General features: G+C 39.4%; 1 pseudogene; it reads left to right on the forward strand.

The window, feature by feature from the left end:
- The first annotated feature begins 1,048 nt into the window (after positions 1-1,048).
- Positions 1,049-25,189, forward strand: part of LOC131830205 (ubiquitin-like FUBI-ribosomal protein eS30 fusion protein) — a 47,449-nt pseudogene continuing 23,308 nt past the window's right edge.

Consider the following 25,189-nt stretch of genomic DNA (forward strand, 5'->3'; position numbering starts at 1 on the left):
AAAATCTGGCATCAAATATAAAAGCTCAAATTAAATATATTCAAATAACTATTGGAGTCTCCTGTATGAACTCTTCCTTCTATCATAGACCTAAAAAATCTGCTCAAATAATTTATACATTTATGAGGAAGATGTGTTCTTTAATGCAAGGTGTCTGGTTTTGTGTTTTTGAATGTAGGCTGTTAATAGTAGAATGACAAGGCTTTTCAAAGATGGCATTCAACACATCAGACTTTAAGCATGAGGGCACCAAATCAGTGCAGCTGATGTAATATGACAAAAATTGTAAGACAAGGGTAACGACAGCCTGGTCTGAGCACATTCTATTTACCCCCCAAAAATGGCCAAGTGCTACCAGGCGCTTCCCTGAAGCTGAACTGTGTCTCTCTATGAAGTGACTTCTCAATTCTGCTTTGAGGGGGCTGGCTTCAAAAAGGTGAAAAAATTCAAAAAGATTTATTTTGCGTAGTTCCAAGCGGGGAGAGTTGGGACCAATGGAGCCAGACCTGTTTAGCTTAAGGAAGAATGCTACAAGAGGCACGGTCAAATCTCTTTCCCTTGGGGGAGGTAAAAAGGTGTCTGTGAGGGCCTGGTCCAGATGGGGCAGACTGAAGCAATCTCTCCACCAAAACTGGTAACAGTGAAATCAAGAGACCTTGAAGAATAGACCAAGCAGGAACCAAACCTGGTAAGAGTGAGTGGAGTTGCCCCAGTGGAACGGTGAGAAGCAGTAATCAAGGTGGGGCATTAGCGCAGGGAGAGATAATGATGGTGATGAATTAGGATCAAGTTTAGCTACATAATTTGTGGAGCCTGGTGAAAAACGAAAAGTGAAAAATAAAAATACAGAGTCACTTGTTAAAAATTTTTAAGAATTTCAAGATGGCACCAACAGAGTATTAAGTCAAGTTGGGGGTCCTTGTAAGCACAAGGAGCTCTGAAGCTGGTCCTGCACAGGAGGAAGTTTTCATCACCAGGAAATGGGGGTGGTGTTCCTAGGATTATCATCTTTGGATGGTTTTTCCTTGCTACCTCACCCAGAAGTAGTATGGAGACACGGGATGCATTAAATGACAAGGACAAAGAAGAGATGGCTGTTCAAAATGATTTGGCAAGTATGATAACAGGAAATATTCAAATAGAGGCTGCATATTACAGAGAAAATTCAAGCACTGAGTATTTAGATATCTTCAAGAACTTCAAGATCCTTTCCTCTCAGCATCAAGAGCTCTATGCTAGGTTTGTGGGGCTTAAAATCATTTGAAAGTATTCTTTCAGCTATGGGGTCTATAAATCCCGAGTTTTCCATGTATTTCCAATTTCAGTTGTTTTCATTCTCACCAGTGTTATACTTACTTGTCAGCCAGCTCTATCTCAGAAGCACAGATGCTCTAACACAACACTCTTTACTGACCTGCTTAGCCCAGTAGATAGGCCCCAGAGAACTTTCACACCAATTCCCTCATATCTCGACATAAAAAGCAGGAAGAGTACATTAGATTCTACTTCCCTGCTCAACTGGGGTCAAGTCTTCTTCCTGTTTTTTTCTTCTATAAGAATACTTACAAAATGCATAGAATTCATTTTCTTCACTGTTTATCTCCTCGTGGTAGAATGTATAAATCCTTCTCAGTCCCCTTTCCTCCCTGCCTCTCTGTGTTCATGTTCTTGGTCACATGAAGTTGCATTCCTTCCCGTTAAAAGTGGGAATATATTTCTCCTGTTTCATTGATGGTGAGATGCACTATGTGGCTTATTTTGTCCATGGAACATGAGTGGGAATAGTGTGCCAGCCCCAAGGCTTGACCTGACATTGTGTGTGGCCATTGGCCTCTTCTGTTAATGCCATGAGAACAGGCTCCAGGTAGCCCACTGGTCATGGGGCTGGAACAAAAGACTTGTGAAGTAGACCTGAGCCCATGCTGCAGCTTGGGACTAAGCCCACTAAGCCAAGCTTCAATCAGCTAAGTTTAAAGCAATTTATAGGTATATGAGCAAGAATAAATACTTACTGTTGTTTTAAGCCACAGGTTTATTTTGTAGCATTATTGTAACAAAAACTGACTGATAGACTCCTTAACTTCCTGACTCTTTCATACTTTAAATCAGTTAAGGGATGGTGAATGTTGAACCAGTCATATCAGTTGTGAAGAGTTTTGGAGTTAAGTCCTGAAGTAGGTGTTCCTGGATGACACAGCAGTCCACTGTTAAACTCAGAGCCTTCTTCTACCAGATGGGGATAATAAGATGCACAACTTCTTGTGGTTCTTAAGGAGATGGAATGAAACAATATACCTCAAGTTCTCAGCACAGTATCTGAGGTATACTAAGAGCACAGTAATTGTCAAGTGTTACTGAGGTTAGCCTTGAGGAAATACAGAATGGCCAAGCAAGTACATCTAGAGGGGAATGGATATTTAAAATTGGAATTACCTCAAGAGGCTCAAACAATAACTGAGGTCACATCAAACATAATCGAAAGGAATCAACAATGGAAAAAAAATAGTGTCAGGTGAGAAGGATTAAGGAAGAATACACCTCATATTTTCTGAAACTAGAACAATGATATCGCTGTGACAGTAATAGCTAGATCCTGCAATCTACGGGTTTCACCAGAAGTGAGAGAGAAAAGGCAAACTTGTTCTAGGACCCATTATTATTTACCATGGCACAATGAGTAAAATGAACAGATGGCCAATTATTTCTGCAACTGCAATAAATAGAGTGTTTTTATTGCGGGGAGGGTGAGTTGAGATCAGCCATCCATCCTGCTTATATACTGTTGGGAAAGGCCAATGAAAACTTTGACATGGTAGAGGTTAGATTCAACTAACATCAAAATTTCTGTTCTTGAAAAAAAAAAATTTGTTCCTGGTTCACATAAATATCATAATTTTTCTTTTTCAATAATTTCTGTTACTGATTTATCAAGGGCATCTGTGCCTTAAACATGGTTTGATTCTTTTCCATCAATCATTTTATCTTAATTGATTTTTTTGACTGTGAAGTGAGATAATGCAGGTGGAAAAGAGCTTTGCAAAGTGTAAAGGGACATGCTTACTGGTTGATTTTATTTAAACTGAATTGTGCAGGGAACTAAGCATGCTTACTTATTGTGAGATGTCAAACCTGGGCTTAGAACTTGGTAACAAAACCAAGGGAAATGTAAACGGCTGACTAGGGTGGGTTGGGAGCAGGGGAATAACCTTTTGTTCCCATACCACTCCCTGAAAGGATAGAGATCGAAACAGGAGAACAGATAAAGGAAAAGTAAGCTTCAGAAGTGCTTGTTTTTTTCTCCCAAGGGTGTTCCCGCCTGAAAGAGTGCCCAACCACCCTTTATCCCTTTATTTTAATGAAAGCAAAATATGACTTGCTACTTGGACAGCAAACCATTCCTACTGTTTCTTTTGCAATTTCCATTCCTCTTTGCAGGGTCCTAAGCCTTAAAATTGTCTTAGAGGTTTAGTCAACAAAAATGACCTAAGCTCAGGACACAGTCTGTCCTCATCTTCTCTGGCCGCTCATAGATGGCGTGCAGTCCCCAGAGAAGGCAAGTGAGGAAGAAAGTCACCTTGGAAGATTTGTTACCTGTCATGGTACCCCAAGGAGATGAGGAAGAGTCAAAAGTGGGGCTACTGGTTCCACTTCATATCAGCTCTATGATCATAAACAATTCGGGTTCCTGATCCACTAAAAATGGGGTAACAATAATACCTACTTCATGGGGTTGTTATGGGCATAAAGTAAGATAACTCACGAGAAGACTGCAGCCCAGGGCTTGACTGACTGTGCTCACTTAGCATTAGCACTATTAGAGTCACTCTGTGGTGAAGAGGAGAACAGGGTATCTAGAGGGGATTGGGGGAGGTGGGAGAGATGGCAGAAGTCCTTGTGAGCTGCTACAGACAAACGACTTAATTGAAACTAATTAATTGAAACTAATTCCAATTTTGTGAAAACCTAATATCTGATAGGTTTAAGTTCTTCTGTACTATAATGGAAGCAAATACTAAATAAACTTATAGTATGCAGAAGTTACAGGGAGAGGGGTACGTGGGTGGCTCAGCCTTCAGCTCAGGTCATGATCTCAAGGTCCTGGGATGGAGCCCCCTGTTGTTGGGGGTGTCTGCCCATGTTGTGGGAGTCTGCTTCTACTTCTTCCTTTGGCCCCCAACTCTTGCTCTCTCACTCTGTCTCTCTCAAATGAATAATTTAAAATCTTAAGATATAGGGAGAATGATTAAGAGGGGGGAAAGGTAGAGGGAGATACTGTTTTTAAGGACAGGGAAGAATAGACCTAGTCTTATCTATTGGGTGATATATTACACTAGTCTTATCTATTTGATAATGTAACCTAAATAGATGGGTTCACTTCACTGCATTGATTTCAAAGAGACAAAATCTCCTTTTTAATATGTCAGCCCAGGGTACCTTTCTATCTATCGATTCACAGATTTTAGTGATATTTTCCTGTAAACATACCATCTTGTACTACCGAGCTATAGAACACAGCATTTTTTTTTTATAATTTTTTTATTTTTTATAAACATATATTTTTATCCCCAGGGGTACAGGTCTGTGAATCACCAGGTTTACACACTTCACAGCACTCACCAAATCACATGCCCTCCCCAATGTCCATAATCCCAACCCCTTCTCCCAAACCCCCTCCCCTCGGCAACCCTCAGTTTGTTTTGTGAGATTAAGAGTCACTTATGGTTTCTCTCCCTCCCAATCCCATCTTGTTTCATTTATTCTTCTTCTACCCACTTAAGCCTCCATGTTGCATCACCACTTCCTCATATCAGGGAGATCATATGATAGTTGTCTTTCTCTGCTTGACTTATTTCGCTAAGCATGATACGCTCTAGTTCCATCCATGTTGTTGCAAATGGCAAGATTTCATTTCTTTTGATGGCTGCATAGTATTCCATTGTGTATATATACCACATCTTCTTGATCCATTCATCTGTTGATGGACATCTAGGTTCTTTCCATAGTTTGGCTATTGTGGACATTGCTGCTATAAACATTCGGGTGCATGTGCCCCTTTGGATCACTACATTTGTATCTTTAGGGTAAATACCCAATAGTGCAATTGCTGGGTCATAGGGCAGTTCTATTTTCAACATTTTGAGGAACCTCCATGCTGTTTTCCAGAGTGGCTGCACCAGCTTGCATTCCCACCAACAGTGTAGGAGGGTTCCCCTTTCTCCGCATCCTCGCCAGCATCTGTCATTTCCTGACTTGTTGATTTTAGCCATTCTGACTGGTGTGAGGTGATATCTCATTGTGGTTTTGATTTGTATTTCCCTGATGCCGAGTGATATGGAGCACTTTTTCATGTGTCTGTTCGCCATCTGGATGTCTTCTTTGCAGAAATGTCTGTTCATGTCCTCTGCACATTTCTTGATTGGATTATTTGTTCTTTGGGTGTTGAGTTTGCTAAGTTCTTTATAGATTCTGGACACTAGTCCTTTATCTGATATGTCGTTTGCAAATATCTTCTCCCATTCTGTCAGTTGTCTTTTGATTTTGTTAACTGTTTCCTTTGCTGTGCAAAAGCTTTTGATCTTGATGAAATCCCAATAGTTCATTTTTTCCCTTGCTTCCCTTGCCTTTTGCGTTGTTCCTAGGAAGATGTTGCTGCGGCAGAGGTCGAAGAGGTTGCTGCCCGTGTTCTCCTCAAGGATTTTGATGGATTCCTTTCGTACATTGAGGTCCTTCATCCATTTTGAGTCTATTTTTGTGTGTGGTGTAAGGAAATGGTCCAATTTCATTTTTCTGCATGTGGCTGTCCAATTTTCCCAGCACCATTTATTGAAAAGGCTGTCTTTTTTCCATTGGCATTTTTAAGTCCCTTCTAGAAAAAAAACTCGGCACAGATCCAAAGAAATCATTCTCAAATCATACTGCCAGTGACTTCACTGTATGAAGCTTTATGAAGTAATTTTGACAAACTATGTCCTAGCATATCTGTGCAAATGATTTTCAAATACATTTAGGGCTACGGATATTAGTTGGGCCCAGAAAGTAAATCAACTCCATCCTCTCTCTTCCTAAGAAAATGAATGTCCCCCCCATCCCCTGCCCCATCTTTGGTGTCAGATTACCCGTGTCGCCTGCCAGCAAACACAACCAGATCTGGCTGGGCCTTCCATTTTATCGTCTGCCCATATGGGCAAAGGCTTCAGGAATCATGGAGAGATGTCACACTGAAATGTGTTTATTAGCCTGCCCGCCTGGGGAGAGTTCTCTGGTGGTGTCCTGTCTTGCTGCAGCTGTGATTTCCAAGGCAGTAGTGACACACAGTGAAATCAGCTCCAGGCCAACGGCTTCCGCTTGCCCAGGCATGGCATGAAGAGCATTCAGGCTTGGTTCACAGCCCTGCTCACTCTCTGCTTCCTCACGGAGTCAGAGGCAAAAGGCCAGCAATGTCATCATCTCTCAGCCATGGCTCCAGAGACTTCGGGACATCTTTGTGTAGTACTCTGCTGGGGAAATCTCTTCACTCCTGCTGTGAAAATATGCCTCTTTTTTTCTGCCAAAAATATGTGTTCAAGCCCTTCTAAAGTAGAGCTGAGGATTACAAAGTTTCTTTCCTAAGCACCTTTTATCCTTAGACCACTCTTTTGAACTAGAGGATAAATTTGAAACAGGATAAAGAAGGAGGCAGATAAAATAGAAACAGGAAAGATACCAGGAATTTGGCAGCCAAATAGTCGGTGCTCAAATATAATTTTAAACATCTTGATCTTAGATGTTAGGTGCAAAATACATTATCTGGCTTTTCCCCTTCTTTTTCAAAATGTAGCTCTCCCTCGCAGGACATAATCTTTGCCTGGGTTATTTCATGGGGGAAAAATCTCCACAGAGCCAGCTTAGAAATAGAATGTGTGGGCAGGAGTGGGGAGGAAACCAGAAATAAGGCCCTCAGGGTGAATCTCTGGGTCTTTGGGCCTGCCTGGTTCATGGTATATGTACTGTGTCACATGTAGTTACTGCACCAAGAGATTTGTAGGTAACCTTTAATGATCTCATGCATTTACAAATTTAAATATAACCAAACAACTGGCTCTTGTTCAACTGTAGCAAAAGACTTAGGGAAAGTTATTCCTAGCACGAGCCTCGGGATTTCAGCAAGTTTGATTTGTGAAACGCCTCCTAAATTGACAAAATACGTGGTGACCAAAGCAGGGGTGACTTTTGTAGTCAGAGCCCTGCATATTTGACGAGATCTATCAATTCATTTCCTCACCTCAAAATTACAATGAATATGTTTATACTTGAATAGACAGGAAGCCTTGGTGATAGCCAAGGGGCTGAATTCAACCTACAGATGTATTTTGTTCAGTCTGTACACTGTTAGAAATCTTTTAGAGAAGCATTTTATAATTGGGAGAGTACACACAAAAATCCGTATTTGTGGCTTCTCTTAAATATTGGCCAATCTTGGGGCTATAGTCCCACATGGAAAAATCTGCATGAAACCTTAGGAGGAATATATTATTTTTTTTAATAGTTTATTTATTTATTTGACGGGGAGAGAGAGAGAGAGATCACAAGTAGGCAGAGAGGCAGGAAGAGAGAGAAAGGGAAGCAGGCTCCCTGCCAAGCAGAGAACCCGATGTGGGGCTCGGTCTCAGGACCCTGAGATCATGACGTGAACTGAAAGCAGAGGCTTAACCCACTGAGCCACCCAGGTGCCCCAGAAGAATACATTCTTTTGGTATGTCATAGTGCTCACACACAGTATGTCATAGTGTCATAGTGGAATTTTCTATTCCACTGAAGCCAGCCCAAAGCACTCATTATTGTCACCTACAAGGTCCCCGCAGAATTTGAATTTATGAATTCTAATACAAATGACCCATAAACAGACTAAAAATTAACTTCTCAGTAAGTTATTGTATAGATAGTGAATTATTTTCTGCATTTCTTAGTGGTTTAACAGATACATGAAGTGTGAGTGAATGTGTGTGTACACACACACACACACACACACACACCATAGTTAAAAGGACACTAAAATGAGAACTAAAAGATATGTTTTTTCTTTCAGTCCTGGCTCTGACAGTAAACGAGATGCATGACTTGGATCATTCTCTGTATTATTTTTAGGCCTAAAAGACTCATCTGTAAAATGAACCTAGAGAGCCTCCTAACTTCCCTCCTAATCTTCTACTCTCTGCACCCCACCCCTTACATTATTTAGGAAAATTTATTTTGGGACTTTGGTGATCCAATTTGATTTCCTTTATGATTAAAACTCATGGCATTAGAGGACTAGCCTGAAAACAAAATTAGGATTCAGCCCTTTCATTTTAGAGATAGGAAAAACTGATGGCTTGGAGAGATCACTTAAATAAATACCACAAAAATATGTGATAAATGCAAACAGAGATGTTCAAAATGCTGTGTCACTATGGAGAAGCAAGCAGCCATTATCTGCTTTGTGAAAAGCATGTCTTTTCTTGTGCTTACTATATTACCTGTAGGAGGACATTCTGTGAGCCCCAGGGCTGGGAGGAGATTTAGAAATGACCCCATCCAGACCCATGACCCAGTAATGTGATCTGGAACTTAGAGTGACAGGTTTAAAATTACTCTTTCCTGAACTTCTATTGTACTGACTTGTATTATTTGGGTTTGTGTCTTTCTTCCCTGCTAGGCAGTAGTGAGCCTCTAGGAGTAAGCACCTCTCACCTTTTAATTTCCAACCCTATTTCACATTCCCAGCATGGCGCATTGCACAAAGTATTTAGTAAATGCTTGCTAAATCCAAAGAGAAACTTCCACATCTATAAACCATGCAGAGATTTTTCAACTGGCACAAATAATTAACAACATGATACCATAAATGGGCTTGATAACCAATAACAGTAGATTAGCTATGCCCTGAGTGATGCATCTCATTCCACTGCACATGAGTTCAGCTCAGTAAATCTGTACTGTGCATCTACTATATGCAAAATAGATACTAAATGCTTTAGGGCAAAACTTCCTAAACCTGGTGATCATCAGCATATATAGACTTGGAAATTATAACCCCAGAGATTCTGATATAATGAATTTAGGCTTGCAGTTTCTATGTGTGTTTTAAGTTCTCTGATTCTGATCATTAGTCGGGTTTGGGAAATATGAAGCAACATATAAGCAAGTCTTAACTGCAGATTATGTACTTTGTTTTAAATTTGTGATCTAAATTCCAGGACCTTAGTTACCTCCTAATCTAAAATCAGCCATAAATTCATTAGTGTCTATGAAGTTTAGAACAAATGAGTAAAAAACATAACAAAATTAAATTACACAAAATGTTAAATATCTATCTCTGTAGCTTGCAATAGTCTACTTTTTTTTTCTTATCAAGATAATTCAGGAATATTAGTAGTAGCAATTGAAGAGGACCACTTCCTTATCTCTTGAGAAAAAATACTCAATTACCATGGTAACCACCGAGATGGGACAAGATTTCTCCTTAGAGGCAGAGAACAGAACCAAGCATCGGTTGGGGTAGAGGAGTCCTAACTACCCACAAGTGATGCTTTTAGCTGTATTTGCACAAACTTAGGTCATTTTAGCTAGGACTTCTAAATTAAGAAGTTTTGAACACTTAGTAGCTTCCCACATCGACTACCCATATGTGGGTTTTGTGTATTCATATTAGCAGATTTGAATATTTTTATTAAATCACCTAGTCAAGAAAATCAGTTTTAGTATGTACAACAAAAAAGGAATAAAAGTTGATGAAATACTCTTTCTTTATAATAGTGATAATTATAAAGACAACTTCCATTTAATGAGGACTCACTATACCAAATACTTTCTATATATTGTGTCATTCTTTCTTTATTGCAGCACCATAAAGTATTATTTTCACATCTTATAGAAGAGGAAATCTAATTTCAGAGGGTTAAATATATTTATCCACCATCATAGAACTAGCAAATAGTAGAGTTAAGATGAAATCATGCTGACTCAAGAATCTTGTCCCCTAAAATAAAAACACAACTTATACTACATAGATAGGAACTGTGGCCTTCCTAGCCCCTTTTTCTCTCTCAAAGGACACCAGAATCTCTCTGTGGAAAAATATGCACAGTACTGCATTGTCCTCAAAGGTTACTAACTACAATCTTGTCAGGCCTTCAACTTATTCTCAAATATCTTTAATTTATTGCTATTTTGCAGGTAAGCCATCATGCAACAAACATTATTATGTTATTACCAAGAGCCAGGAATATATTTGTTACTGAAGATACAAAGGCATAAGGCAGCCTCTGTACCAAAGAAGTTCATAATCTAGTAATAGAGAAATAAATAAATAATGCCAATATAATATGTAGGAATTGCACAAAAGAAAACTGTTCGCAAAGGTGGGGGTGGTCAGGGAAGCCATCACATCAACGCTTTGAACTGGATCTGGTAGTGAGTAGGATTGGTAGGGAGATGGGAGAATGACACTGTAAACTGTGGGAACCACACTGGTGCAAGAACAGTCATGAAATCACTTGATGTTGGGAGTCTGTTGGCTTAGGGTTTAGTTGGGAATGGAAGGAGAGGGAAGAATGAGATTGCAGAACTAGGTAGCAACTAGTGGCTTATCAACTACTATTATTACACTCACTTTTTACTTACTCAGCACTGTATGCCTGGCAGTGTCTCAAGTACTTTATGTACATTATTTCATGAGGAAGTTCACAGTTGAAGAAATCACAACTCAGGTAGATGAATGATTTGCCTAGATCATGCAGCTTGGATAAGGTAGAATTTGAACTCAGATTTTATTTGTCTCCAAGCATGAATTTCTTTTCCATCTACCACACATAGATATTTGGAGATTATTTCTCCGTAAGCAATGAGGAGCTGCTCGAGAATTTCTAACTACCATGTAATATGCAGTGCAATGAAATTTGAATTTTGGTAGGAGCTCTTTGGCAGCAATAGAGAATGAATTGTGACCCATGACTAGAAGACCAATTAAGAAGTTATTACAAGGGTCCAAGTGAGAAGAAATGAGATCCTAGCCCAGTGGTTTTCATAATTGACTGTCTAATGGAAGCTTTTAAAAAAATATATAATGGTTGGGTCCAAGAGATTCTATTTTAATTGGTCCCAAATGAACCCTGAGCAATGGCATTTTTAAGACTCTCCAGATGATTCTATTATGCAGTCAGAGTTGACAACTATTGACCTTGGCCAAGTCAATGACACTGGGATTTTCTTAATGCTCTTGGGTAATGCTAATGTGAAGCTTGGGTTAAGAACCTTTAGTACCTTTATGAACCTTTCAACTAATAGATTTCATTCAAGTTAGAAAGTAGATTTTTCTGGGTTATTTAGAATGGCCATAAAATGCCTTCCTTTTATTAGAGGATAAGCAAAAAGCATTGCACATGTTAATACTTTTGAAAGCAATGTGCTTTTAGTAAAAATTTCATATATAAAATTCTAGACGTTAAAGCCAGAGGCCATAGTTTTTGACTTTTCAGGAAGAAATGAACTCTCTGAATTGCAGTTCATGGTAACAGAGTCTACTCAGAAAGACCTATGCCTGGTAATATAGCAAAAAGAATTTAATGTGCACACCAGTTTAAAAGTATTGGGGGGGCACTTGGGGTGCTCATTTGCCTAAGTGTAGACTCTTTTTTTTCACTTATTTTTTAAAAAGATTTTATTTATTTATTTGACAGAGAGAGAGAGAGAGAGAGAGAGATCACAAGCAGGCAGCAGCAGGCAGAGAGAGAGAGAGGGGAAGGAGGCTCCCTGCCGGGCAGAGAGCCTGTTGCAGGGCTCTATCCCAGGACCCTGAGACCATGACCTGAGCCAGATCCAGAGGCAAAGACTTAGCCCACTGAGCCACCCAGGAATCCTAAGTGTTGACTCTTAATTTAGGCTCAGGTCATGATCTCAGGGTCCAGATTGAGCTGCGTGGGGCTCTGTACTCAGCAGGGACTCTGCTTCTCTCCCTCTGCTTCCCTTTTTGCTCCCCTCCACCTCATGTGTGTGTATGCATTCTCTCTCTCTCTCTCAAAATAAATAAAATCTTTAAAAACAAACAAACAAACAAATAAAAGTGTTGCAAGAGCTGAAAGGGAAAATGGGCCAGGCAGACACCCCAGGGATGGGATAAAAAGAAGCTACACACCACATATGGAAATGGAGGACAAAAGTAGGAAATATTTCTATTGACACACAGTTCTACTGCCTGAACTGCCTTTGAGAGCTGGGGTCTCGGAGGCAGTAACTGACTGGCTAGAGCTGGGGCCACAGAGACGTAGCCACTATTGGAGATGATTTTATTTATTTAAATTTTTTTTTTTAAGATTTTATTTATTTGACAGACAGAGATCACAAGTAGGCAGAGAGGCAGGCAGAGAGAGAGGAGGAAGCAGGCTCCCTGCAGAGCAGAGAGCCCGATGTGGGGCTCAATCCCAGGACCCTGAGATCATGACCTGAGCCGAAGGCAGAGGGTTTAACCCACTGAGCCCCGCAATCGCCCCTGGAGATGCTTTTTAAAGCTAAGAGGAGAAGGAGAAAACCCTGGCTCTTTCTTTCCACTTCCTCTCCAATCTCACACCTGTCCCTCTCATTGGCTGAAGGGGATAGTTGGAAAGAGATCTTGGGATGCATACTTTACAGGACTTTTCACTCTGCAATACACTGCAGAGCTTGAGGTCATGGATGGATCTGAAAGCAAACAGGTAATAACCAGGGCTAGGATGCTGAGCCAGATTTATCTTAGATTCTGGCTGTAGATACATTCCACACCTACTGTGAAGTATGTGGTATAGAATACAAAATAACTGGAAAGTACTGGGAGTTTTCCTTTTATTCCAGGTACATAGGAACAATTTTTCTAGAGACATGTGTTAGTAATTGTTCTGACATTATCAGCTTCTCAGCTAAGTTCACATTTACAGAATATATCCCAATATAAACATGTGGAAAATATATTTGACATGAATAAAGGAAAGCTACAGATTACAAAAAGGAGGCAACTTTGGATAAGTGTAGTCTCCATGTGCAGAGTTTTACTGACACTGAACAGTTAGCAGTAGGGTAACAGCTGCATTGAGGGTGCTATTTTCAGAGAAGTGGTAAGTCTTACTTCCACAAGCCAATTTGCAAGAGTAACATTTAGAAGAACAATTTTTTTCCCCACTTAAATTCTACCTTGGCTACATGAACTGAAAAGTAATTAGGAGTGGAATTGTCTTTATGCAAACCTGACACTGAGGGGGCCATATGGGCTTTTCAATTCCAGGATTAACTTTCTACCTATTGGTGGCCATCTATACTATCTAGAAGGGTCTTGCTTATTCCAAAACAGCATCCCTGGTTAAGACAGAGGAGTCTGGTCCCAGATGGCCCATCTGAGGGGAACACTGATGAGAGGCACACCTTGATGGATTTGGACTAAGCCTTGGATAGAGATCCAACAACTCCACTGCATCATTCTCCTAAGGAAGGATTAATCTGAGTCAGATGAAAAAACAGATGATTTTCTCATCCCCCTTTGAACTTTAAGAAGATTAGAAAGAACAAGGTAAATCTGGAAGCATAGTAATTTAGTCTTAGTAATCTATTCATGAGTCTATTCTGATTGAGAGGACTGTTAAAATGGATTTAACCGGTGATTTTACAGTGGTTTCTTTTTTCTAAAATGGAATTTCTCCACAACTTCGTAGTCTGCTTTCTTAAAGTACAAATAAGTACAATCAAGGCCTCAAAAATCCTCGCATCAAGATAAACAAGGCCTATTCCCAGTCCATTACACATACACCATTTGTCTGGCCTGTACCTTTGTGTAGCTCTTCAAGAAAGCATTTTCTCATGAGCAGTTTCAAACAAAGCCAGAACTTTGAATCACTTAGGTTAGTCTGAAAATATGTCAGTCCTTTATCATCTTCTTTTGGGGCATGCAGTATCTCCTTTAAATCTTGGCTTCCAAGAAGAGAGAAGAGTCCTTGTCTTGGCAGGTTCCTTTTCTTTGCCTAGACTTGACCAGGAGTGATAACAGGCAGAGGCAGTAGGCCCACTTGTTTCCCTGGCAGGATTATTATGTTCACTTAAAACGTGAAGAGTTGCAAGCTAGTACGAGAACTTTCTTGCATGGGGTGTGTCTAGGTTTTGCATACTAGATGCTAATGGCGTATGATTTCCCTGGGATACCTGATATGGTCCAACCAAACAAATATCTATGAGGGTTTTTTGTTTGTTTTCCTGTTTGTTGTGATTCTCATTTCCGTGAGGTAAAAGGTAAGGTTTTAGAATACTTAAATGTTATGTTGTTAAAGATTTTAATCAATTGATTTGGGTAAACTCCCCCTCATCTTTCACCTGCTCCTGCGCTGTGGGGAGTGACAAGGACAAGATCAGAATTGTATGCCCAAGAATTTACCGATTCTTTTGTATAGCAAGACCTATGGCGTGGGACTCTCTGTCACAGACAATGGAAACAGGCAATCCCCACTGAGGAGTGAAATCATTTGGAAGTTTCTCTGTAACAAAATATAATCAGCTGTCCTGCAAGGATAATCTTCTCTTCATCTAGAAATGTACATATTTGTAGAAAACCTGTAGCCATTTTTATCTTTATTCTCTCTTTTGACCCCATCCAGGTTGCATGGAGATAGTTCCTAATTCGGTGTGGAAATTAGGTTTTTTATATGCACTTTCTTTTATACATGTGACATTGTAATAAAGAAGTGGTTTGTTGTCCTCAATAATCTCATTTGACTCTAACATTTTTTTTTTTTTTGAGATAATTTCCTCGCTAGCTGGCTGTATTCTACATGTGTGCAAACCATATTATGCTTCTCTAATCTAAATTATGCAAAAAAGACGACCCTTACTTTCCACTCTACTTTATAGACATTCGTTTTTATTAAATTGATGTGAATATATCATCCTTAAACTTTTGATTCTGTTCTCATTTTAAATTTCTTTCTCCTTAGATTTTACAGTCTGCTTCTTTCTAAAACATTATTTGAAATTGACATATTAATGCATTGTATGGCAAATTTTCCCCCGCATTATTTTATTCTTTACCCTCCAACATCCTCTCATTATTTCCCATACTTTTTTTTTTTTTTTTTTAACTTCATTTCCACTAGTTCAGGGGATTCAGCCATAGCATTGCATCTTAAGGACTGGGAAATTTTTGATCAGTAAATCAGCTTAATGACCAAGAAACTATACAGACCAATCTATATTTTAGTCATTCACAGTAGAATGACAAGTCAAAGAGCTGTGGGAAGTCACTGTTATAAGTTACACAACACAATACTGGGAATCCATTAGACTTTAGCAGACATTCTTAAATTAATTAGTTCAAAACTACCACCCTTTCAGAACCATGGACAGCTATATCAAATCGGGGCTGATCTCAAAAATTGGAAATGTATAATGAAATATCTAAAGGCTCTTAATTATGTAGCCTTGCTTAATGCTTTAAAGTTTTAAACATCTCAGTTATCCTTAGTTAGGAAGATTATATAGGGCATTGGGGTCTGAGCTAACCCTTCAGAAATCTTGCCTAGGAACATAAGGTAGGAGCCTTCTAACAGTATATTGGTCAAGCACATCACTATCCTAGAGCCTTCATGGCTGAGGAGACTTGTCTGAGGGATCTTCATATATTTGTATCTGTCTCAAAGAGACTAGTTTCCTGGGAAAGTTTAGTGACCCTTGGCTTTGACCTCATGTTGGTAAATGTTGAGGCTAGGTAACTTATCTTAATAGAATATCATCATTCTATGCAATTATGTGTGAGTACATTAGAAAAGGTAAAGAGAAGAGAATATATAAGTGGGAAGGGTGAAAAATGTGTGAGTAATCTTGAAGAGGTAGTTAGACATCTGTGGTCAATTTGATCTAGGGTGTCATGGGAGCCAGTGAAAGTAAAAAAGAAAAATGTAGTCATGGCAATATGCAAAGAAATGTTATTTTACTTCTGTCATTAGATATATGAATATTTTACTTTTAGAGAAAAATCATCCTTATGGTATTTATTAGGTTCTTCCCTGGTTTTCTGGTAAACTTTCACTGCCCAAGATAAAATGTGAGCACAAAGGACCTGGATTAGGTTCTTGGCATATTCACCCAGCTTTTTACACTGTATTTCTATTATGCACCCTCTTGCCCTTCTCTTTTCTGTCCAACCTTCCCACTGTCATTATATTTTTGTGAGTTTTTTTTTATTGGGAATGTTCCCTTTCATGTGAAAATGTAGCTGGTACCTCTTTGGAAAGGAAATAAGACTAATTGGCTACTTTGGCAATCGCTTAGTCCTGAGTCTAGCAGGAAGGTCTGGGTTTTGGCAGGAAAGAGAATTAAATGTTCAAATTCTCAAGCTGTCAGCTAGCAGATGTATGTTCAAACAGGAGAACAAAGAACCCTCTGGAACAAAGTTGAGAGCCCTGGGTGTGTTGTCAGTTAGAAGGGGAATCTGTTTCAGCTCAGAAACAAATGCTCAACTCCACGTCTGACTTTCTGCACCAATCCCCTTACCTCACCTCGGCAATCCTGTGCTCCAGGCTGCTGAGAAAATACCACTATAAAGGGGACACATATGGCTAAAAATTCAAATTTTCACCCTTGCCACATGACTGTGCATCTTTATTATTGAGCTAATTACATCAGGCACCAACAGGAGCTTTCCACCTGTCCTTTCTTTGTGGTTTGGTCACAGCCCTATCTTTTTGCTTCCAACAAGGCCAAGTTCAGGAAGGACACTGACTGTCTTCTGGACCCAGTCAATGGCAAGAGGCCAGCATTCCCTACACAAAGAGCCAACAACCTGTTTCCTGGTGTTTGGTTTCTGCTAGAAGAACCCCTCTTGCATTCTCTTTTGTCTTTATGGTATTGGTGGGAGAACATAAGAGACTGGTATATCTTGAAAGATCTTTAGATATTATTGATACTATGCTATTTTTAGTAAACCTGTAAAATGTTTATAAACTTTTTCTGCTTGGTAAAATCTATTATAGTTCCAAATCTTATCCACACTCAGACAACTTCCTACCCCCTCCATTTGCCCTTCCCCTAGTGTAAATCACTATCACATCTCACCTGTAATATCTTTGCCTCCCCAGTTGCCTTTGGAATTTACCTTAGTTCCACTAATCTCAACCTAGCAGCCTGGGGGAATTTGTCGTATTACACCACATTTCTGTTAGAGCCAACACCGGCTTCCTAGCAAACTCAGATGAGAAGTGAAGCCCTTACAGTCATTCACAGTGCTCTGCAGGCCCTGTCTACCAATTCTCTGGCCTCAACTCCTATTTTTTTTTTTTATTCTTTTCCTTATGGTCACTCGACTCCAGCTATGCTGTCCTATGGATGTTTACTACACACATTCCCACTGTAGGGTCTTTGTACTGTTCTTCCCTAAGAGAGTCCCAAAGCTCGCTTCTTCCCTTCTTCCCCTGCAAATCTTTTCTTCCCTCTTTTTTCCTACTTAGCATTCATCACTATACATTTTACTTATTTATATTGTTTGGTCTCTTGCCTGTTATCATACAAGCTTCATTTACCTCTAATTTCCCCATGTGTGCCTTGTGAATTTTCTTCTCCTAATAGCATTTGGCATTCTTTGAGGTGTTTAACTTGGTATCTTTGCATCAAAGTTAGCCCTTTGTTTTTGTCTTTCCCAGCTTTGTTGAGATATAATTGGCGTATAACATTTGTATATGTTCAAGGTGTAAAACAATGTGTTGAATCAATATACTTATATATTACAAAATGATTACCACCATAGCAACAGTTAACATATCCATCACCTCCCATAGTTACATTTTGTGTGGTCAGAATACTTAAGATCTACTCTCTTGGGAATTTAAAAGTATATAATAGAGTATTATTAACCATGCTATACATTAGATTCCCAGAACTTATTCATCTTATAACTGAAAGTTTACATGTACCCTTTGACCAATACCTCCCCCACTTAAAGCTACCACTTTGAATCCCTTCTTCCCCCACACAGGTCCAACTTCAACCCACTTAATTTCAATCTATATCAAACAAATATCAAAATAACAAAATCCTTTATACAATGAGGGAAAGGGGAGATATCCTAAGGGAGAATGGGTTTTCATGAGGCAGGTCTGTGTAATTAGTGAAGAAGTGCATAATGATAGAAAGCCAAAATATCATTTAATGCAGAAAAAGGATGGGAAAGGCATTTACCCAGAAGAGATTATCTCTAGACACTTACTGTAAAAGTAAGGAAAACAGACCAGTCCCTCCTAATTCTGATCAAGTTCTCTATAGTGATATAAATCTCAGGCTTTCTGGTCTTTGGTTATTTTCTGTCTGACTGGTCTACTTTTCAGCATACTTCTACATTCTTAATTATCCGAGTCATTTGAAATCAACATAGAAAGAATTGTCTTTACCTATGTCTCCAAACCCTTAGAAATTAAATAGACCCCTTATGAGACCCGTTATATAATCAACTGTCCTTATACCTGTGGCTTTGGGGGCCACAGTCTTTTTCTGAGTTTTCTTTTGGGGAAGTGAATAAAGGAAGTGGCTCTTATTAGGCACCCCCCCCCCCCACCAATCTGGGGAATAACCCCACGCCCAATAATTCACAGGAGTATTCTCTCTTAACTCCTGCTCACAATTAAAATTAATATGTCAAATACTTTTACTTTAGTCAACAGTTCAAACTAATTAAGATGGGAAAGTTTGCCCTAAACACCACTACCCTACATTATTTCTGTTCATGTACCCTTTTTAATAATTTTGAAAAATCATTTATTGCCTCAAATAATTTTATTTTCAAGGGGAAATCATCATAATATTAAATAGTTACAAAGCATTTAATTTTTGGCACATGGTTAGAACTGACATTTAAAAATGAAACTATTACAACATTCTTCCAAATGCTTCATGAGAAATCAAATGCTATAATTTGATAACTACTATAATCCATTTAAAATATATTAAAGTGCTCCCTAACATCTAGAAATTTTCTATCTCCCCTTTTTCTTTGGTTAACTCATATTTCTATTATACTATACCTGCCTAGATATTTAATCTTATATATTTTGTGCTTGAAAAATATTTTGTTTATCATCATATCATGCAAATCTGTAACAAAATATGCACATAGGTTTAAATTTTAATTTTTAATTTTCTCTAACCATGAGATTTTAAACATTATGATTTCTTTTTTTGGGTTGAGTTACAATTATAATTTTTAGTAATATATTCTTGATCAAAACAACATAAGTAACTGTTAGTGAATTAAACATAAAAAGTAAATTTAATTGAAAAATCTTTAAATGAGATAAATAATGATCAAAATTGTCTAAGGCTTTTAGAGGGAGAGAACTGTATTTACTGCTAAAAACCAGTTACACGTTATAATCTGAAACGTTTTATGATATGAAATTTTATGAGACCTGACTATAATTGGAATACTTGATATAATATCATAAACACAAATTTCCAAGCCCTACCCCCAAGGGATCCTACAGTAGTCCCCCCCACCCACTTTGAGAAGCAGTAGCTTTATAGAGCCTACTGAAGATGGGGTCCTAATTCTAAGTGTAAAGGATAGCCCCTTGAAAGATCTAAGTTAAGGGTTGACATGGTCAGGAATGTGGAAAGAGTAGTGAAGACTGTATTGTTGGGAACCAGAAGAAAGTACAGAGACACCAGTTGGACACAATTTTAATAGTCTAGGAAAGAGAGAATGGTGGCTTAACATAGGGTCACAGTATTCATGATGGAAATAAATAGTTGCAAAATACATCCTAAAAGTAGAGTTAAACACAGTATTGTGTTTAATTGAATGCAGAAGGTGAGGTAGAAACAAGTGGCAAGGGTGATTCTCAGATTTCTAGTTTAAGAAACTGATGATATTTACTGAAATATGGAATATCTAAAGTGGAACAGTCGGGGAAGTAGAGGAAGATCATGGTTTCCATTTTGGACATGTCTGTCGCTAGACATCAATGAAATTCTAGTTGGTCAGCGATAGCAGAGTGCAGCCCAGAAAACCAGTACAAACTGAAGCAGGAGCCCTCAAACTAGTTAGCACCAGAATCGTCTGTGGAGCTTGTTCAAATACAGATGATGAGTGGACCTCAGCCTCAGAGTTTCTGACTTTATATGTCTGGGAGAGGAGGAGCAGGAACTTGAATTTCCAAGTACCTGGAAGACATTGCTACTGCTGACTCACATTTCCAGAATCACAGAGATAGAACTTTATGTTTAGGAGTCACCTGGTACAGGGGTGCCGTAGGAATGGATGGGGTGACTAAGAGGCCAGAAATGGAGCCAGAGAAGGCTTCACAGTTTAAAATACCCATGGAGGAGTTAGAGCACCCTAGAGACAGTGAGAAGATGACACTGAGAGTGTAAAGAAGGTAGGTGAACTTTCACTCACCTTCACTTTTTTTTTTTTTTTTAAGATTTTATTTATTTGACAGACGGATGCCAAGTAAGCAGAGTAAGCAGAGAGGCAGGCAGAGAGAGAAAGTGGGGAAAGCAGGCTCCCTAGTAAGCAGAGAGCCCGATGTGGGGCCCGATCCCAGGGCACTGGGATCATGACCTGAGCCTAAGGCAGAGGCTTTAACCCACTGAGCCACCCAGGCGCCCACTCATCTGACCTCTTATAGCTTTCTGTAGCCCTGTTAGATTTGCCATATCTAGTACTAAGAATATACGATAAAATAATGAGTAAGTGTACTCTGGAAGCGGATATCACTATCTGGGACTGGGAGAAAACAAACAAACAAACACCTCAAGATTTAGCTTTCTGATTCCCTCAGCTTAAAATTATGAAACCAAATTATGACATAAGAGCTGAGGAATTTAGGTTTGTTAGAAGAATGGATACATCTCTTAGGAATATAACAGCCATCCAAATCACTCGGGAGCATCAATATGCAGACTGTCTTTAATCTGTGAATCATTCGAAGTCTCATCTGGCCCTGTGGGTTCTATTTCTATGATGCCTGTATTTTGTGATGGGCCACCCCTGTATCCTCAGAATGTTAAAGACAGTGGTTGGTTCTGGAAGGGAAAGAGGCACTGCATGCTTTCTCCCTGACCCCTTACTGAAGTGCCCAACACTCTTCCTGACTTCTGCTACTTTAATCACTGTTTTCATTCAACCAGTCCTTCTCTCACAAACTTGAAAATATCAGCCACCTGGTTTATTTACTTGTATTTAAATGAGGGATATCCAAGCAGGAATCTTAAGAGAATTTGACTTCCAACCTTTTCAGGGTCTTTTGTGACCTCAAGGAAATCCACTTGGCCTCTTGGGCCACGTATATGCCTCAACATCTAGTGACATCTGTTGCATGGGTGAAGCCCCCAGTAGAAAATGCAGAGTTATTTCTGTTATTATTAACTCCCAGAGACAAAGGGAACATTCTGTTAGTGATTCTCTTCTTCGAACTTGCAAGGCTAGTCTGGGGGTAATTTTAGTATCTCTGATCATGGGTAGAATTCACTTGAGCTCCTGACTTTTTCTGGGTCCTTGGAACCCTCTGACCCAGGACTGCCCACACAGAACAGGTGATTTGCCCACACAAAACACAAAACAGTTCCTGCCTTAACAACGAAGTCCTACAACCATATTTTCTGATGCTACTCCTGTTGCCAATCTGTCTTGTCTTTCTCTGGACCCTGCTGACATATCCCCTCCAACCCCGTTCATGGCTTACCCGGCCGTCTATCCACTCAGGCCCAATCACCTACCGTCCTGCCTGCCCACCTGCTTGCCGTGCTATGCATCTGGCTTTGTCTGTTCCTCTGACACATGATTGTTGTTGCTATTCTACTTTGTTTCTATTTTTGTAGAGAACAAACTTGGCAGAGTTTTGTTTTGCAATTTGAGCATTGCAAATTTGACCCACAAAATCTCCCCCACCTTTTGTTTTAATTTCAGTTATAAGCAGTAAGTGTGAACCAATGTTCTTAGGCGACTCATGTTATACAATAAATATGAAACTATTCTTAGTAGATTGGACATTTTTAAAAATTCAGCTGTCGTTGAATATTTAGAAGATTTCTGGGACAAACATTTACGTGTCAAAAAGGATTCATTTACACTATGAATCCTTTCCTTTATGCACAATTTCCATACATTTAGACTGGATCTTCCTTATGCAGAGTACTCCAGCAACCTGAGCATAACTTTCATCATTCATCATCTTTCTTGTCTATGGGGGGAGGATACTCTCAATCTTCCTGGGCGTCACTATAGCACTTGCCATTTTACAACCTAGATATAGTGGAGAAAGCCCTCTCTACAAGCCTCCCAGCTGTGCCCGCCTACGGGGTTCAACTGAAATGGTGTCTTCTGAATGACACAAATGTCAAGAGTAATAAACTTCTATGTTGATGATGTTTTCTGCCCGACGGTCCCAAGTATCTAGAGTAATACCAGGACTCTATACATAAAACAACCAGAATGTGGCACAATGAAACCAATCATTTCTGTCAAGTTAATGAATATGCCAACTGATAAATGAAAAGTCCATCTGCAGCAACGGGACTGTCTGAAATGAGTGCATCAGCTGTGTCCCAGTTCAATGCAGAGGCGAGGCACAGAAATGGCCTATATACTGCTAACGTTTTCTTCCACACAAAGAAGATGATGATTATGTTTACACGACAATCCAAGGAAGATATTCTTTCCTCCTTGGAGTCATCAAAGTGTTCCACATTCACCAATGAACCTACATGAGCAAATTAGTTGAATTCACCCTTTTAAAGACATGTTACTAAAATAAAACCAGCCCGTTATTTCTCCCTCCTATCTAGGTTTTTGGGAGGCAAGATTGCTGGAACCTGCAGTTTACCGACAATGTAATGGGGTCAGAGCAAACATGGGGTGAGCCCACCATGGCCCTTGCATATGAGCAGAACTAATAGATTAATAAGTGTTAATTTTCATCATATACTAAATACTCAAGTTTCAGTATGTATGTATTCTAAACTTATTTATAAAAGATACTGAATTATAACCACCGGGGTCAGAGAGTGCACCAAATGTACCTTTGTAAATCCCATAGTACATCCTACAGGGAACTGCACATAACAGGTCTACAATTGATCCCTAATATAATCATAGAATACCAGAGTTGAACCCAGGAAACCCTGAAAAATGTTCTAGTCCAACATTTTTCTAAAGCATTATTTCTTTTAAATATCTGACACAAAACATCTGCTCAATCTTTGCATGGGTACTTCTATTTTTTTTTTTTTTTTTAGTTTTCAAATTTTTTAAAAAGATTTCCTTTATTTGAGAAAGCACACATGTGCATGCCCGAGTGGGGGAGGGGCTGAGGGAGAAACGGACTCCCCACTGAGCAGGAAGCCCAATGCAGGGCTCAATCCCAGGATCCCAGGATCATGACGTGAGCTGACGGCAGATGCTTAACTGACTGAGCGACCCAGGCACCCCTGCATAGATACTTCTAAAATTAGGGAAGTCACTGCATTCCGGGCAAGTCCATTCAAAGTTGGGGAGTTTTAACGTACTGAATGAATAAAAGGGACAAACAAACAATAGAAAAATACACAAAAATATAGCATTTTGAGATGGACATCAGTCTGGTGATCAAAATCAACATCCTAAACTCCATGATCAATTATTAAAATCAGCCCCTTGGATGTAGACACAGTTCACTTGCCCCTCTTTAGCTTTATCCTACTCCCTTGGCTAAACCACAGCCCTGTTTAAATCTATCTCTCCTAATGGCCCATGCCTGCACATTCTGCTGGACATGCATGAGTAAAATACAGATCTATGCTGATTGGTCACCCTTAAATTTACTTCAGAGGGCTCCTAAGGATGCATGACATTCTATCCCCTGACCAATTTCTTTTCCCCATCTTGTGGATGACTTGCAGGCCTCTCCTTTTCTCCCAATACTTCAAGTATTCTCCCCATTCCCATTTACAGTAGATCCCCTTGCTTCCCATTTCACTGAAAAAAAGAGATGTAGCCAGAAGAGAAATTGCTCATTTCTCCTGCTGTATCTACTCAACTACCCACTTCTGGCTCATCTGCTGTCCATGCACCAAGGTCAACACCTCCAGTTGGACATTAGTTCCACTCTCTTTTGTCTCCTTACGGTTTTGTCATCAATTTCCCCCTCCCTACTGGATCATTATCATGAGCAAACACATGGTAATACTTCTCACAGTTCAAAATAACCCTTTCTTTATCCTTGTCCTGCTTTTGCTGTCTCATTGTTCTCGTTTGTTTAACAACAAAACTCCTAGAAAAAAAAAATTGCCTATACTATCACTTCTGGTCATCCATAGATTCTGTTACCTCCAAAATCTGACTGCATCACACCACCTTTCTTGATACTGTCTTGGTCCAATGCATCATATTTCTCACTTGGATTGTTGTAACAATCTGCAATCTAGTTCCTCGCTTCTCTTATCCTACCTTCACCTTGTTCTCAGAGCTGCTGCCAGAGCAATCTTGTTAAAACTTGTCAGATCATGTCATTCCTCTGCCTCAAACCTTCATTTAATCAAAAATCTTACTCTGAGCAAAAGACAAAGTCCTCATAATGATGTGTAAAACCGTCCATGCTTGGGCCCCCATATCGCTCTGACTCATCCTCTCACCACTCTGCTCACCCTGCGGTAGCCATGTTGGTTTCCTTGATGGGCCTCAGATCTTCCCGGCTTGTCCCACCTTCAGAGGCCTTTGCATTGGCCTTCTGCCTGGAACATTCTTTCCCTTGGTATCATCCCCCTTACAGATTTTATGCAAACATCAACTTCTCTGTAGACCTTTTCTTACCACCCTCTCTAAAATTACAATTTCCAGGACATTTCATATTCTCCTTGCCTATTTTATTTTTCTTCTTAGCATTCCTCACTATCTAAAATAGTGTATATTTGTTACTTTTTTGTTGTTGTTTGTCTACACCACTACACTGCATACGCTATGAACAGATTTGTCTGTTTCATTTTCTGCTGTTTCTCAGCACCTAGAACATTGTCTGTTATATAGAAGATGCTTAGTAAATAGTCACTGACTGAACAAATACATTATTTTTCTAAAATAAAAATACATGAGCCAAATTTCACTGTCTGGTACATATAAAATGCTCAATAAATATTCATTGAACAACAAATTCTTTCCCTAAGATTTAAAATACAAAAAAGTGAGTAAAAATTTCACCCA

The sequence above is a fragment of the Mustela lutreola genome, chromosome 4, assembly GCF_030435805.1.
Source record: "Mustela lutreola isolate mMusLut2 chromosome 4, mMusLut2.pri, whole genome shotgun sequence".
NCBI classification, from domain to species: domain Eukaryota; kingdom Metazoa; phylum Chordata; class Mammalia; order Carnivora; family Mustelidae; genus Mustela; species Mustela lutreola.